Here is a 15,094-nt window from a genome sequence, read left to right on the forward strand (position 1 = left end):
CATGACTTAAGAACTATTTGATACAGTTTGAAAAAAGTTTATTTCCTTGAAATTATATTTCCAAGCAGTCATTAAATCCTTTCATAAAAGTTTTTATGAAAAGTTTAGCAACAGTTAAAGCGTGTGTACCACACAAAACAGGGATGAGATTTTCAGGTTTCCCTCTTTCTTCAAACTTCAACAACAAAATAAACATGAGGAATTTCCGCCATGGCAGATTTAAATTGGACCTTGCTGAATATCTACATTGGTTGCTTCAGTTGCTTTAAGGATCAAACCTAGAACTTCCGACTTTCCATCAACGTGTGCAATTACCATTTGCACAGTAGCCAGCATCCTTTCTAAAAATCAAATCGGCTCTGAGATTCTGCATTTGAAAACAAACAGTTTCTTCATAGATTTTCTTGAAGAGGAAGACCTGCTGCTGAAATTACAAAAGAAAATAAATTAAACTTTAAAATGAAAGAAAAAAAACGAATTTAAAACTATTGAACATTGAATATCTATTTGAAACTTAAATTATTTAATTTGAAAATGTTGTAAAAAATTGTAATATCCTTTACAATGAAATTCAATGGGTACATTCCAGTATTCAATACCTGCAACAAAAAATCTCGTGAGTGAAACACAAGAAGCCAAAAAAAAAAAAAGAAGGAAAAAGAAGGAGGAGGAGGGTATTAACTAAAAGAGTTCAGCTCGTAAAAACTCCCAGGCAACTATCACATATTTTTTAAAGAAACATTCAAACTGCAAAACCGTTTCTATAGCCCCTTTTACCTGAAAATAACTACTCGTTATGTGGCAAGTCAACAAAAAAAGTGGCGAAAAGTGTAAAATAAACAACTACTTACTTTCTTCCATTGCTTATTTTAAAAATCATTTAATGTAAAAGCATGTCAATGTAAAAGATACTCTGACAATTCAGAATTCATCAATTTGTGGTTGAAAAAAACATGCAGAAGGAGGATTTCACAATATATATATATATATATATATATATATATATATATATATATATATATATATATATATATATATATATATATATATATATATATATATATATATATATATATATATATATATATATATATATATATATATATATATATATATAATGTATATATATATATATATATATATATATATATATATATATATATATATATATATATATATATATAAGTTCAAAATGAAGAATAAAACAAAGAAAAATTATAGACATATGAAAAAAAGGGGGTGGGAAATAATAAGTAAAAAAAACAACAAACATTTTATTTTAAAAAAAAAAAAAAAAATGAAATGTTAATTAAAAAACCGGAAAAAAAGCCGGAAAAAAGATATAATCTTTTCTTCAGCCCACACGATTATATCCGCAAAACAGAGTGCTTTCTGATATTGTATCAATAAAGCCAAAGCAAAATATATTAATACAATAGTGTGAGGAGCACTCAAAAAAATTTTTTTATAAAATAACTACAAAAAATAGATCATAAAAAGTAAATATAACATGTAAAAACAGATAATAAAATAAAAGAAAAAGAAAAAATAAAATAAAAAGAAAAAACATTAAAAAGGGGGGACTATAAAGCGAGTAGCAAAATCATAACAACTTACATGGACAGTTATTTTTCAAGAATGATTTAAAAATGTTTTCGCAGAAAGATTGCCAGATTACAAAATATGAAAACAAAAGATGAAAACAAAAGCGCAAATTGAGTGTAACAAAAGGGTTCTAAAGTGTCGTTCTTACTGCACTGCTGAAGTGATTTGTTATTCTGAGTTTTGATTTGTTAGTTACCAAGGATGGGCCCGAAATGGATGTGCACAAGATAATATTATACTGGATAATTTTAAAAATTGATCATAAATAGTTTTAGAAGATAGATGTTTATTTAAGAAAAAATATAAAATAGAAAAGAGAAACATAAATTGCCTGCTTTGCAGATAATTTTAGCCGCGGATTTGCACGATATGGATTAGCACATAGAAAAATTATTTAAATTATCAAAGAAAAAATTTTAATAGATAATTTTTAACACGGATTTGCCCGAAATGGATTTGCACATGGAAAAATTAACAAAGAAAAATTTTAGCAGATAATTTTAACCACGGATTTGCCCGAAATGGATTTGCACATGGAATTGTATAAATTAATAAAGAAATTTTTAGCAAACAGTTTATCCACGGATTTGCCCGAAATGGATTTGCACATGGAAAAACTGTATAGATTAACAAGGGAAATTATTTAGCAAAGGAATTTTTAGTAAATAATTCTAACCACGGATTTGCCCGAAATGGATTTGCACATGGAAAGATTAACAAAGAAAAAATTTTAGTACATAATTATAGCCACGGATTTGCCCGAAATGGATTTGCACATGGAAAAATTACATAAATTAACAAAAATTATTTAGTAAATAATTTTGGCAATGAATTTTGGCCTGAAATGGATTTGCACATGGGAAAATCTTAAAAATTAACAAAAAAAATGTTTAGAAAATATATCCACCAAAATATACGATTAATTCAATGATTTTATATAAAATTTTATTACATTAGTTGGGTATCCATTGTTTTTTATCAGATTTTGAAAGAGTTTATCGATTTGTATTTTGGATAACTTTCTTAACTTTCTTAGTGTTTTCTTGTATTTATTTATTATATATATATATATATATATATATATATATATATATATATATATATATATATATATATATATATATATATATATATATATATATATATATATATATATATATATGGGTCATTCTCACAAAAACAGTCATTTTCATGTCTCCAGTATATTTTATGTTTGTTTTGCAACTTACGAAAAAAAAAAAATTCAGGGAAAGTGTCCTTCAGAATGCAGGCTAACAAAAGAATAAAAATAAAATTATCAATTTTTATTTTTTATTTATTTCAGATAATTAAAATATACCAATATGTCATTCCCTCACTTGTCCCCACTGCTGATTTAAAAAAAGAAAAAAATTATTTCTGAAATAAATTTTTTTTTTTTTACAAATTCGTGTTTTTTATTTCAGAATATTGAAATATAGAATTCCGAAAATCAATTTTAAATTTAATTTCTGATAAAAAATATTAACACAGCACTATTTTAAACTTTGTCCCCAGTGTTTTGCATCATTCCCTCACAACAATGTTCTTATCACCTGCAATCTTCTTAGAATAAAAATATTTTAATAAAAACTTTAGCAGTTAACAACTGGCATCATAGAACAAAATTGCAGTATGTTTCCATCTTCAACTTAAAGAAGCTTTGCTATGGAATAAATTTGAATGAATCAAACCAGGTAAAATTTTTTACTTTTGTCATTCCGTCATGTCATTTTTTAGAGTAAAATAAAATACAACTTCATCGAGAAAGTGGATAATTATATGTTGCTTTCTTGTATGAATATAATTGTATGTGATTGACTTCAGAAATTAATTAGGCCTAACTGTTATTTTTAAATTTTATTAAATTTGTCATTCCCTCACTAGTGTATAAAATGACGGAATGACGCTGAAGTGAGGGAATGATTCAAAATGAGTATATTATTAAATTTTTTTTGTTCAATCGTGCCAGGCAATTTTATTTCCCAAACCTGTAAAAACTATTAAATATATAAAACTAAATTATAATAAGTATTAGATATACTTAGTATAATATCATTTTCAAACTTTAGGTAGATGTAACTTAGATAAAAACATGTATTAAAATAAAATATCATTCCCTCACTTTTTAAATAATGAAATTAATTAATTTATTTAATAATTGATTTAAAAAAATTTATTAATAAATTAATAAATTAATTTATTAAATTAATTCACTTATTTATTAAATTAATTAATTAGTTATTAACTATTATAAAATAATTAATTATAAATTAATTAGTTATTAACTATTATAAAATAATTAATTATAAATTAATTATTTAAAAAATTAATTAATTTATAGGATATATACTTTCTTTATAATGCCATTACATATTTCTATTAATATAAAAAGTTACAGAGTTTTTTATTCACTTTACTTTTTTGGGATTTTATGAACTGAAAAATGACAGTTTTCGTGAGAATGACCCATATATATATATATATATATATATATATTTCTTCATATTGTTCTTTAAGAGTCAGTATGTCTAACTAAATTTTTTCACATATTTATTATTTTGATTGTTACATTAAATTTTTACAGCCTTAGATTATTTTTCATAGGAATTGTTTTAAAAAATATAATTTAATAAAAGTAAAAAAAGAAATTTGCAAAATATGGCTTTTAAAGTTTCGAAATGAAATCTTTTTGGACCTATTAATATCGGTCACTAACTCATTAGGTTTTAGGAAATAGAGGCTGCTAAAACATTATAAAATTCCAGGCCACTAACTGAAAATTTAAATTTTCAGGTCTGCTTTTTAGTTGCTCCTAACTTACTTTTTACGAACATTCAGGTATATTCTGATACAAAAATATATCAAATTCAATGCTTCTGATTTTAATACATCGCACAAGCTTATATGAAGCCAACGGGAAATTTTAGAATTTTTCTTTTTTTTTTAACGTCCTTAATAAAAAAATTGTACTTTCCAGCTTTGCTCTTCATTCAGCATAAACACCATTTTCAATAGATCATATTACTGTTTATTTTTTAATCACTTAATCACAAATTAATATATTCAAAAAATTCAAATAAAAATGTTTGATTCATTGTTTTACAATACTTTAAACATGACATTTTAATACGGTAACAATATTGTTTGTATTAAACTTTAAACATTCAACAATGTATTGGTTTTAACTGAGCCAAAAGTGACAGATTATTAATTGTTTTAACAAGGCATATTTGTTAACAGATAATAATTTTTTTATCTTTTTCATTGTTGCAGAAAAATTTTGTCACAGACGAATAACTGAGCGAACGTTGTTTTACAGGGGAGATTTCCGTATCGTGATCTGCGGCAGAATAATCTGCAAGTCTTGGAAACTTCCGGGCAGTGGCCCACGAGAAACTAAAAAAAATATCACAGAAAGGGACTAACTCGAAGGGTATAACTCGTACCCACCCACGCACAAACATCTACATAATTTTTTTTTTTTTAAAATCTGCAAGTGTAAAATCTACTTGGCACCTTGGCGATTGTAGTTGGTGTGACAGATCACGATACGGAAATATTCCCGTTTTGCAAGCATATTCTGAACTAATTGCAATACTTATTATTTATAATTCGACAAAACATTATAACAGAGAAGTCCACAATATGCGCGAACTACTCATAGTCAATAATAACCACAATTCATAATATTTACTTACTTTATTAAATATATAATCATTAAATTAATTCTTAAAAGTTTTGATTAAGCTGTCAAGGTTATTAAGTACACTCATTGTTTCCACAACATCATCCTCTCTAACACATTGTGCTTTATATTCATTTTCTAGCAAATTTTTAACTAAAGGAAAAACACTACCTACGATAATACCTTAATGTTTCATGCAACTATCATTGAAATTTATAAAGCTTACGAAAAATTACTAAATTATAAATTCCTTAAGTCGCTTAAGTAGGCACGCCCAATAAATTCCTCTATGTCAAACAATATGGTGATGTAAATAATCATGAAGAAGTTGCAACTCAACAGTTGATAAAGTTTTTCGAGTTGTATCATTCACTAACTACCGCTAATATTATCTTGCGTTTCCTGGCATAAAATTGCATTGGCTAAAAATGATATTTTAAGTAATATTTCATTTATACTGTTTTTTTTCATAAATAAATGCTTATTTATAAATAATATTGTACAGCATTTCACAAAAAAGTGGCGATGGATCAAAAGTAATGAAATAGATGATAATTTTAAAAGTTCGAATATTAGATTAAACACTATTTAATGTTTAATATTAGATTTATACACTATATAATACTATTTAATATTAGATTAAACACTATTTGCTCTAATATTAGAAGATAGGATTCAGAAACCTAGAGTTTTGTAGCAGAGCAGTATTATTTTGCATCTTTCTAATGTTAGATAATATCATTTTGCTACCTGGGGTAGTATGTGAACTTCTAAAATGTTTTATAAACATATTGATAAACACTCCCGTTGATGCGTATGAGGGGTGCGGTGCCATTATGATGAAAAGCTTAAATATTATAGGAAACTTAGAACTACGAAATTTAATGTAATGTTGAAAGGCACAAAATTTAGACCCATTTACCATATATAAATTGATAATATTCTGAAATACTTTCTTAATGATCTCAATAATTTTTGTTTAATGATATCGAATAGATTCTCTTTACGTTTAGGTAGGTTAACAGAATGGAAATGGTCTGCTTATTATTTTAAAAAGTTTATTTTCAATAACAAGGAAAATTTAAATAACAGTAGCAATTCAACAAATTTTTATAAAATTGATAGACCAATTAAGCAACTACAAAAAAAAGTAATTAGCCCCATAGACAAAGCTAACAATAATTATGCAATCCTCTGAAAAAAATTCTATGTTGAACTTTAAAATTGGGAATAAAAAAATAGTAAAACTTTTAAGCTTAGTAATTTAAATAATAATATTATCATTAAGAACATTTTAATATTTTGTAACAAGTTAAAAATTAAAATTAATAAATTATAGTTTCCATACTTAAATATCAGTTCAAAATTTCTGATCAAATTGATGGAATACCACAAAGACCTAATTTTTCATCTCTCCTATCTAACTTATTTTTACACTATTATGAAAAAAATTATACTGTAATATTAAATTTGTTTTTAGATTTATTGATGATTTAATTTTCTGTAATTTTCAAAATTATACAATTTTGTTAAATATTATTTAACAAAATTGTATAATATTAAAAATTAATCTTGCTTCGTAATCAGGACGATAATATTAAGTTTAATTTTTGGAATAAGGCATGAAAAACGAAGAAAATATCTGCATTGCTGATTTATACCATAAAAAAAATTATTTTAAATCTAATATAAATAAACTAATTGCATAAACTAATTACATAAACTAGTTATTATAAATAATCTAAAAACACATTCATTTAAATGTCATTTTAAAACAAATGAACAGAACTTAAAGAATTTGTAGTAACGTCTATTTATCGAAAAAAGAAACAGACGAATTCTTCCAAAATTTGATTAAAAAAACAATGAATATCCGACTTATGTAATTAAATTCTATATAAAATCATTGAGTTAATTGTATGTTATAATTATTAATAAATTAATAAAAAAATTCTTTGTTAACTAAATTTATATTTTTACCATGTGCAAATCTAATTCTGGCAAATTCGCGGATAAGAATCTTCTAATATATATTAAAGAATTTTTTAAAACAATTTTTTTATCATTGAATGTTAATAATAACTTTAAAACATAAAAATTAAATGTTTTGAAAATAACTTTTTATCACTAAATGTTATTAATATCTTTAAAATTCTCAATATTAAAATATTATAGTTAAAATTCAAACTTATTAATTATTAACTTATAGTATAGAATTATCCAGTATAAACTTATATATGGAATTATCCAGTGCAATGTTATTACCTTGCGCACTTCCAGATTCGGGCCAATCTAAGGTAACTAAAATAACAAATGAAACACGCTTCTGTGCTTCAGTTAGAACGTGCCATAAAATAGACTCATCATCCCTTATTTGCGCTTCAATTTTCATATTTTGTAATCTGACAAACTTTTTACGAAAATATTTTAAAAAATGCCATTAAATATAAGTACGTAGGAATTCGCTTTACGGTTTACATATTACACTTTCTGTTATTTCTTAAATTTTTATTTTTTGTTTGATATGTTTTATTTTGAATTTTTTCTTAATTTGTACTATTTTCGTTTAAATTTTTAGGTGCTTTTCACTATACTGTGTTGATGTATTTTGCTTGGGCTTTATTAATACTATATTCGAAAGCACGCTTTTTTGCAGATGTGATCGTGTGAGATGATGACGAGATTATATCTTTTCCTTATTTTGTTTTACGACTTTTTAATTAAGAAAAATTTTCTTCTCGTTTAAAAAATCGTTGTATTTTTTCCATGTTTTCTCTCTGTACATATATATATATATATATATATATATATATATATATATATATATATATATATATATATATATATATATATATATATATATATATATATATATATATATATATATAAAAGCTATCTTCGCTGAGTGACTAAGCGAGGAAGGTGTAAATACGAGAGTTGCGGGTCTTACAATAATTTTTAGTCGTAGGCAGAGCATCAGAATCCAATTGACAACGACTTGTATCACCTTATAGATTCGGGATTTTAAAGGGAAAATCTTACAAGTAATCCCCATCACATGGGTTACAAGGGATAATGCAACACTTATAATAGGTTTGAATACTTTGTGAGATATTTCGAACGGGATTTCATTTTTCAAGGTAAAAACTATGTTAATTATTGCTTTCTTTCAACTGAAATGCCGGATGTGAATTATAAATTATGAGAATAGGTTTTGTTTTGAATAATGAATTAATAAAAAGAATTTTGACAAAGAAATAACATAAACAGATATATTTGAATATTTCAGAACATTTATATATACATTAATATATTAGAACATTTTTTGTAACATTCTAAGTGCCAACCGTGAAAATTTTTCATTTCAAAACTTGTGAGCCTCACAAAGTGACATTAAAAATTCTCAACTGCTAAAAAATTTTTTAAAGTCGAAAGCATGTCGATTCACATTACCTTTTTTTATCACACTCTAAACAACAATTTTTGGAAGAATTACATTTCTTTGCACTTATGAAACTGCCCATTTAAAATTATTCTCTTACTAAAAAAAAAATTCCTTTAGCAACACCCGAAAAATGACGAGCATGTCGGAGCTTAAAAATTTATTGCATTTTTATGTAAACTGTCTGACTCACGCACTGATCCAAACACCCAGGTACCGCAGGTTTGTTAAAGTATGAGTGTTAAATTATCCGTGGGAATGTCTTTTTTCTTTTAACCAACCACCCAAAAGGGGTCGTTTCACGTTCTTGATTTTTTTCTGATGGGGTCACGGTGCTCAGATATTTTTTCGAGTGCCTGTGTTTACATGATGTGCAGATTTGAAGAGGGAAATGCACTAGTATCAGATAGTATCGCGATAGGTATCCACAGAGAGATGCACCGGACCGCTGAATGTTCAATGTCAATTTGCGTCACAATTTGTGCGAATATCGTGAACTCGGTGTTCGTAAAACGTTGCATACTCCTCCGCGGCGTTGACAGCTGAAATGACTGCAGCAATGCAGGTCTGTTTCTTCCAATGCTCTTGTGAACAATATCACCTAGGAGTGAGCGAAGACGTTTCTGACTATGGGTATACAAATCTGAATCCTTATGAAGTCATCTACGATCCCTTAAAGTTTGTCCCAACAATTCTGGGATACCCTGTATATATCAAAGCACTGTAGCCGTGCAGGGAAATAAAGCTGGGTAAAAATTTAACACATTTAAAATGTTGTAAAAAAAATCTTATAGTAGCGTTCATAGAAAATCGTTAAAAAAAATCTTATAGCAGCGTTCACAGTAAATTGATATAAGAAAAGTCTTATAGCAGCGTTCACAGTAAATTGATATAAGAAAAATCAATATCCTGAAGTTTAGGACTTCTGTATTTTTAGGGACATTTTTGCTGGATAAGGGACTATAATATGGGGACTATCGAGAATCTCAGAAATTTGGAGCTGGAAGATACTGGTTTCAAATATTAGAAGGAAAAATATGTATTTTTCATTGTTTTCTTTGTATTTTTATCTTGTATATAGTCAAACCTAGTTAATATCAAATCGAAGGGGGACAGAAAATTTGTTTAATTTATAAGTAGCTCACGTTACCAGTTTTGAATTTTTTATTTTACGAAAATCGTTCTATGCACAGACATTTTCGGTCATCTGCATTATATTAAATTAATAACTTCTATACGTCTCATATTAAATAGAAGTAATTATTTTAAAAATAAAATTATAAAGGAAGAAAAAATATTATAGCTCAGACGAAACTTAAAAAGTTTATTTACTTTCAGCTCTCTATTTCTTTTATCAATTCTATGAAAACAAATTAAAAAATACTGAAAAGTAACAAACTAATAGGAGTGAACTGATTCAATACATAAATTAGAGAGGATTATGAACAAAATAATCGGTAATATCTCGCTGTTTTGGTTTCTTATACGCGCATGCTTTTCGAAAGTCTTCTAAGATAGCAACTGGATCCAAGAACTGGTTCTTTCTTTTTCTTTTGCATTGCAAAAGAAGGAGCATTTTTGAACATTCGTCAGAGTAAAGTAAACCAAAGTATTCACAAGTGAAACTTAAGAAGAACTTTCACGCGTCTTAACCTGTAGAAATGCAATTCCGCAATATCAATTTCGTAGAACAACATATGAGGGCGTGAGAGAAATGACTACCCATATTGAGCAGAGAATCAATATGGATAGTCTTTTCGTAGAAAAATACATTTTTTTACATTCACACCCACGGGGTACACCATGAAGTGGTAAAAGAAAACTCAATTATTAAATAACAAAAAGGCTGATGTTGTTTCTCATAATGCTAACGCCCTCGCAACAGATTCCATTCATGCAACTCTTTCGTTTAACTACTGTAATGCTGCAATTATCAAAACAATAACAAAGCATTAAAAAAAAACTTTTTTAGATATGGAACAGTTAATGATTACTTTACTTTCCGGCCAGAAGGAAAATAAATTTTTTGTTCGCATAAAAAATAAATTTTTTCATAGAGTAATGAAATTCAAGTTCGCCTTAAAAGATATTTCACCTGAAGCGTGTTCAAATTCAAAGTATTTTAGAGTATTATATCAGCATACAAGCATACAATTTGAAGGAGAATCGAAAATTAGTTCACGTAAAGCGTGTTTACGTTACCGAGGCTCGACTATATATACAGTCAACCTTCAAGGAATCGAAATTTCGGTTCACTATAAATGGGAGTTCACTATATCCGTTACGCAGGCAATTTAGCTATTGGTACCAAAACTCCTCCCTTTTATTACACATTATTCTAATAAATGGCTGAAAAATATTATGTAGTAGCAAAAAATTTGTTATTTTTTATTACACCTCGTCTTGCGCTCAAAAAAAAAAAATTAATAATTTTTAGCTGATGAGCAATCCTCAACATCAGAAATGGAAACACTTCCCGACTCTCAGATAATTTTTCCTGAATTTCTGCTATTCCGCTTTTTAAACCTGTCTAACCTGCCATTCGAGCACATAAAAGTAGTCCTCACAAAATCGCTTAGCAAATTGATCGACATTTATCCAGATACTGGTAGATTGCGGCTTCTTCGAATGGTGATAATCACTTCAGTAATGCGTCTTCAACCAACACCTCCTAGAAAGAAGTAGGTGTTGCTTCAGGACTTCTAGGAGGTGTTGCTTCAACATCCTTGTGATCTGCTTTTCTCAACTTTTTTCTGCCATCTAAATTTTTTTCATGATCAGAAGTTATTAATTGCCTATTTTTCCATAGGTTACAAACTGCAGATTTGGGTAGTTTATATTCCCAGCAAATATGCATATTGATCCCACAAACACCTTACAGATGCATCATCTGCCTGGGTTGGAAACATCTGTTTGGTTGGTTTAGAGATGAGAAAGTGAGATAAAAGAAGCAAACAAGAAATAATGCTTATTGCTTCATTCTCCTCTATAGATGGTTTTAAAAATCTGTATATGTATTTATTTTGAACTAGAGATTTCAAAATTATTACAAACAAATTAAGAAAAAAATCAGTCGAAGACAGAAAAAAGTTCATTATATCCAACTTACTCGCTTTTTTGGTTCACTATAACCACAAAAAATAACATTATACGTGTATAGCAAGGCACGGGACCGAACATTTCGTTCACTATATCCGGGAGTAACTTTATATATATATATATATATATATATATATATATATATATATATATATATATATATAAAGTTACATAAAAATAAATCAATATTACAAAATGTTTAATAAAGGTACTACAATATTATTTGATCCCTTCGGAAAAAATCTATTATTGAAGACTGTTTTAATAACCGTTTAATTCGCCAATTTATCAAAATCAGTTTTTCCCTTTCAGTTTCTACTAAGATTTTCATGACATGCGTATTCCTTTTAATTACATTCAAAATTAAATTTGTTTGAACCAACTAATGTATAGGAAGTCCCTATCGAAGTGACTACTTCCTTATCTTAACTGAAAAACGGAAGTTCCATTTTAACTGGTGAAACACTTCTCAAATAAATAAAAAATTATTTCATTTATTTATCTCTTCTTTATGCAATTAGGCGGGGACAAAAAACAACAAATATCAGTTTAAACGGGGAAGATTAAAATTTGTTTCATATAAAATGATTTGGTTCCATTAAATTTTAATTAAGTCTTATTCGTATAAGCGGATTATTCGATTATCCGATATGCAAATAAATGGGGACGACTCTGCATATATATATATATATATATATATATATATATATATATATATATATATATATATATATATATATATATATATATATATATATATATATATATATATATATATATATATATATATATATATATATATATATATATATATATATATATATAAATATATATATATATATATATAAGCTCCAAATGTAGATAAAACAAAGAAAAATTATAGACGTATGAAAAAAGGGAGGAAAATAATAAGTAAAAAAATAACAAACAACAGTTAAAAAAAAAAAAGGATGAAATTTTATTTAAAAGAACCGGAAAAAAAAGATATAATCTTTTCATCAGCCCACACGATTATATCCGCAAAAAAGATTCATTAATTTACATTTCAAAATTCTTTGTTTCGATCTTATAAAAGCCAAAATGAGCAAAATTTCGCCGAATAAAAAGAAAAGTTTAGATAATTTATATTTCGTTATTAACTTTCGAAATCCTATTTTCGATGAGATCAAATTTCACTACATTTTTGAAAATTTTAAAGCCTTATTTCCATTAAAAGATTTTAACATAATTAAAAGTTTTAAATATAACAAATCTCTTGGTTCAAGGGTTGCTATTTATATTTCTGGCCTTGGCAACAATAAGTGTTGCTAGGCGACCGCAGACGATTTTAATCGAAAGTTTGATATTTTTAAACATAAACTCAGCAGACGATTTACCATTATAGCTTCATTTGTGTTGTTGACATTAAATTGAAAAGTTCTTGTCTTTCAAAAAATAGAATTGAATCGTGAACATTTTCGTGCCATTATTTTTCATAACTTTCGACATGGATTGTCAAGACAAGAGAGCTCCGATGAACTTAATTCTTTATTCAGCGATAAAGTGCCATCCTACAGCACTGTAAAAAATTGGTATAACGAATTTAATCGTGGTCGATGTTCGATCCAGGACGAATCCCGTGCAGGTCGTCCAAAATCCGTTGTTGTGCCAGAAAAGATCGATGCTGTGCGTGAACTGATAAAGCAAGATCGTCATGTGACATACCGTGAGATAGAGGCATCTTTGGACATTAGTATGACTAGCATCAATAAAATATTGCATGAACATTTGAGCGTAAAAAAAATTTGTTCGCGTTGGATCCCGCATAATCTGACAAACGCTCAAAAAAAGTCTCGTGTCGATTGGTGCAAGGAAATGTTGGAAAAATACGTTCAAGGTACATCAAAGGCTGTGTATAACATTTACACAGGTGACGAATCATGGATCTATGCATATGAGCCTGAAACAAAACAGCAATCAACTGTATAGGTCTTCCAAGACGAGGCAAAACCAACAAAAGTTGTTCGAGGAAGAAGCACATCGAAACAAATGATTGCCTATTTCTTTGTTTCGATTAACGGTCATGTGGCAACAGTGGCGTTAGAGCAACGCAGGACGGTCAATTCTGAATGATACACCACCATTTGTTTGCCGGAAGTCATCCGAGAAATTTGAAAAAAGCAGAAGAACAGGCGAATCATTCTTCATCATGACAATTCGAGCTCTCACACATCGACTCAAAGAAAGGCATTTCTGACGGAGTGAAAGATCGAACTGATGGGTCATCCGCCGTATAGCCCTGATTTGGCATCTAATGACTTCTTCTTATTCCCACACATCAAAAATAAATGACGTGGACAACGATTTTCGACCCCCGAAGAAGCGGTTGATGCATTAACGCATGTTTTGGAGTTACCTCAATTGGACTGGAAAAAGTGCTTTGAAAATTGGTTCAAATGCATGCAAAAGTGTATTGATCATCATGGAGAATATTTTGAAAAACAATAAAACCAATTTCGATCCTACATATTTGTTTTTTCATTATTATTCCAGAAATATAAATAGCAACCCTCGTCGAACCATATTTAACTATAGTGATATAAGCAAAAATTTAGGGAGTATTAATATATCCGATTATGAATGTCACTGTGAGGAGGATAAATATTTTGATTTTGTTGATAAACATCATAAACATATTATTACTGGTAATTTAAATATTATAGAAAACTTGGAACTTAGGAATTTAATGATAAAAGGCACAAAATTTAGACCCATTTACCATATATCAATCAATAAAATTCTAAAATATTTTCTTAATGAACTCAATAGTTTTTGTTTAAAGATATCAAATAGATTCTCTTTACCTTTAGATATGCTAACAGAATGGAAATGGGGTGTTTATTATTACTTTAAAAACTTTATTTTCAATAATAAGGATAATTTAAATAAGAATAACAATTCAACAAATTTTTCTAATATTGTTCAATCAATTAAGCAACTTCAAAAAATTTTGTAGTTACTCCCATAGACAAAGCTAACAAAAATTATGCTATATTCTGTAAAAAATTCTATGCTGAACTTTTAAATACGGAATTAAAAAGTAGTAAAAATTTTAAACTTAGTAATTTCAATAATAATATTGTCATTAAAAAAATTTTAGCTTTTTACAAGAGATTAAAAATTAAAATTAGCAATATACAATTTCCTTACCTAATTATCAGTCCTAAATTACATAAAATTCCTGTAAAATTTAGAACTATCAC

This window comes from Parasteatoda tepidariorum, chromosome 11 (genome assembly GCF_982258835.1).
Source record: "Parasteatoda tepidariorum strain Cologne lab strain chromosome 11, Ptep-v5.0, whole genome shotgun sequence".
In the NCBI taxonomy this organism is placed as follows: Eukaryota; Metazoa; Arthropoda; class Arachnida; order Araneae; family Theridiidae; genus Parasteatoda; species Parasteatoda tepidariorum.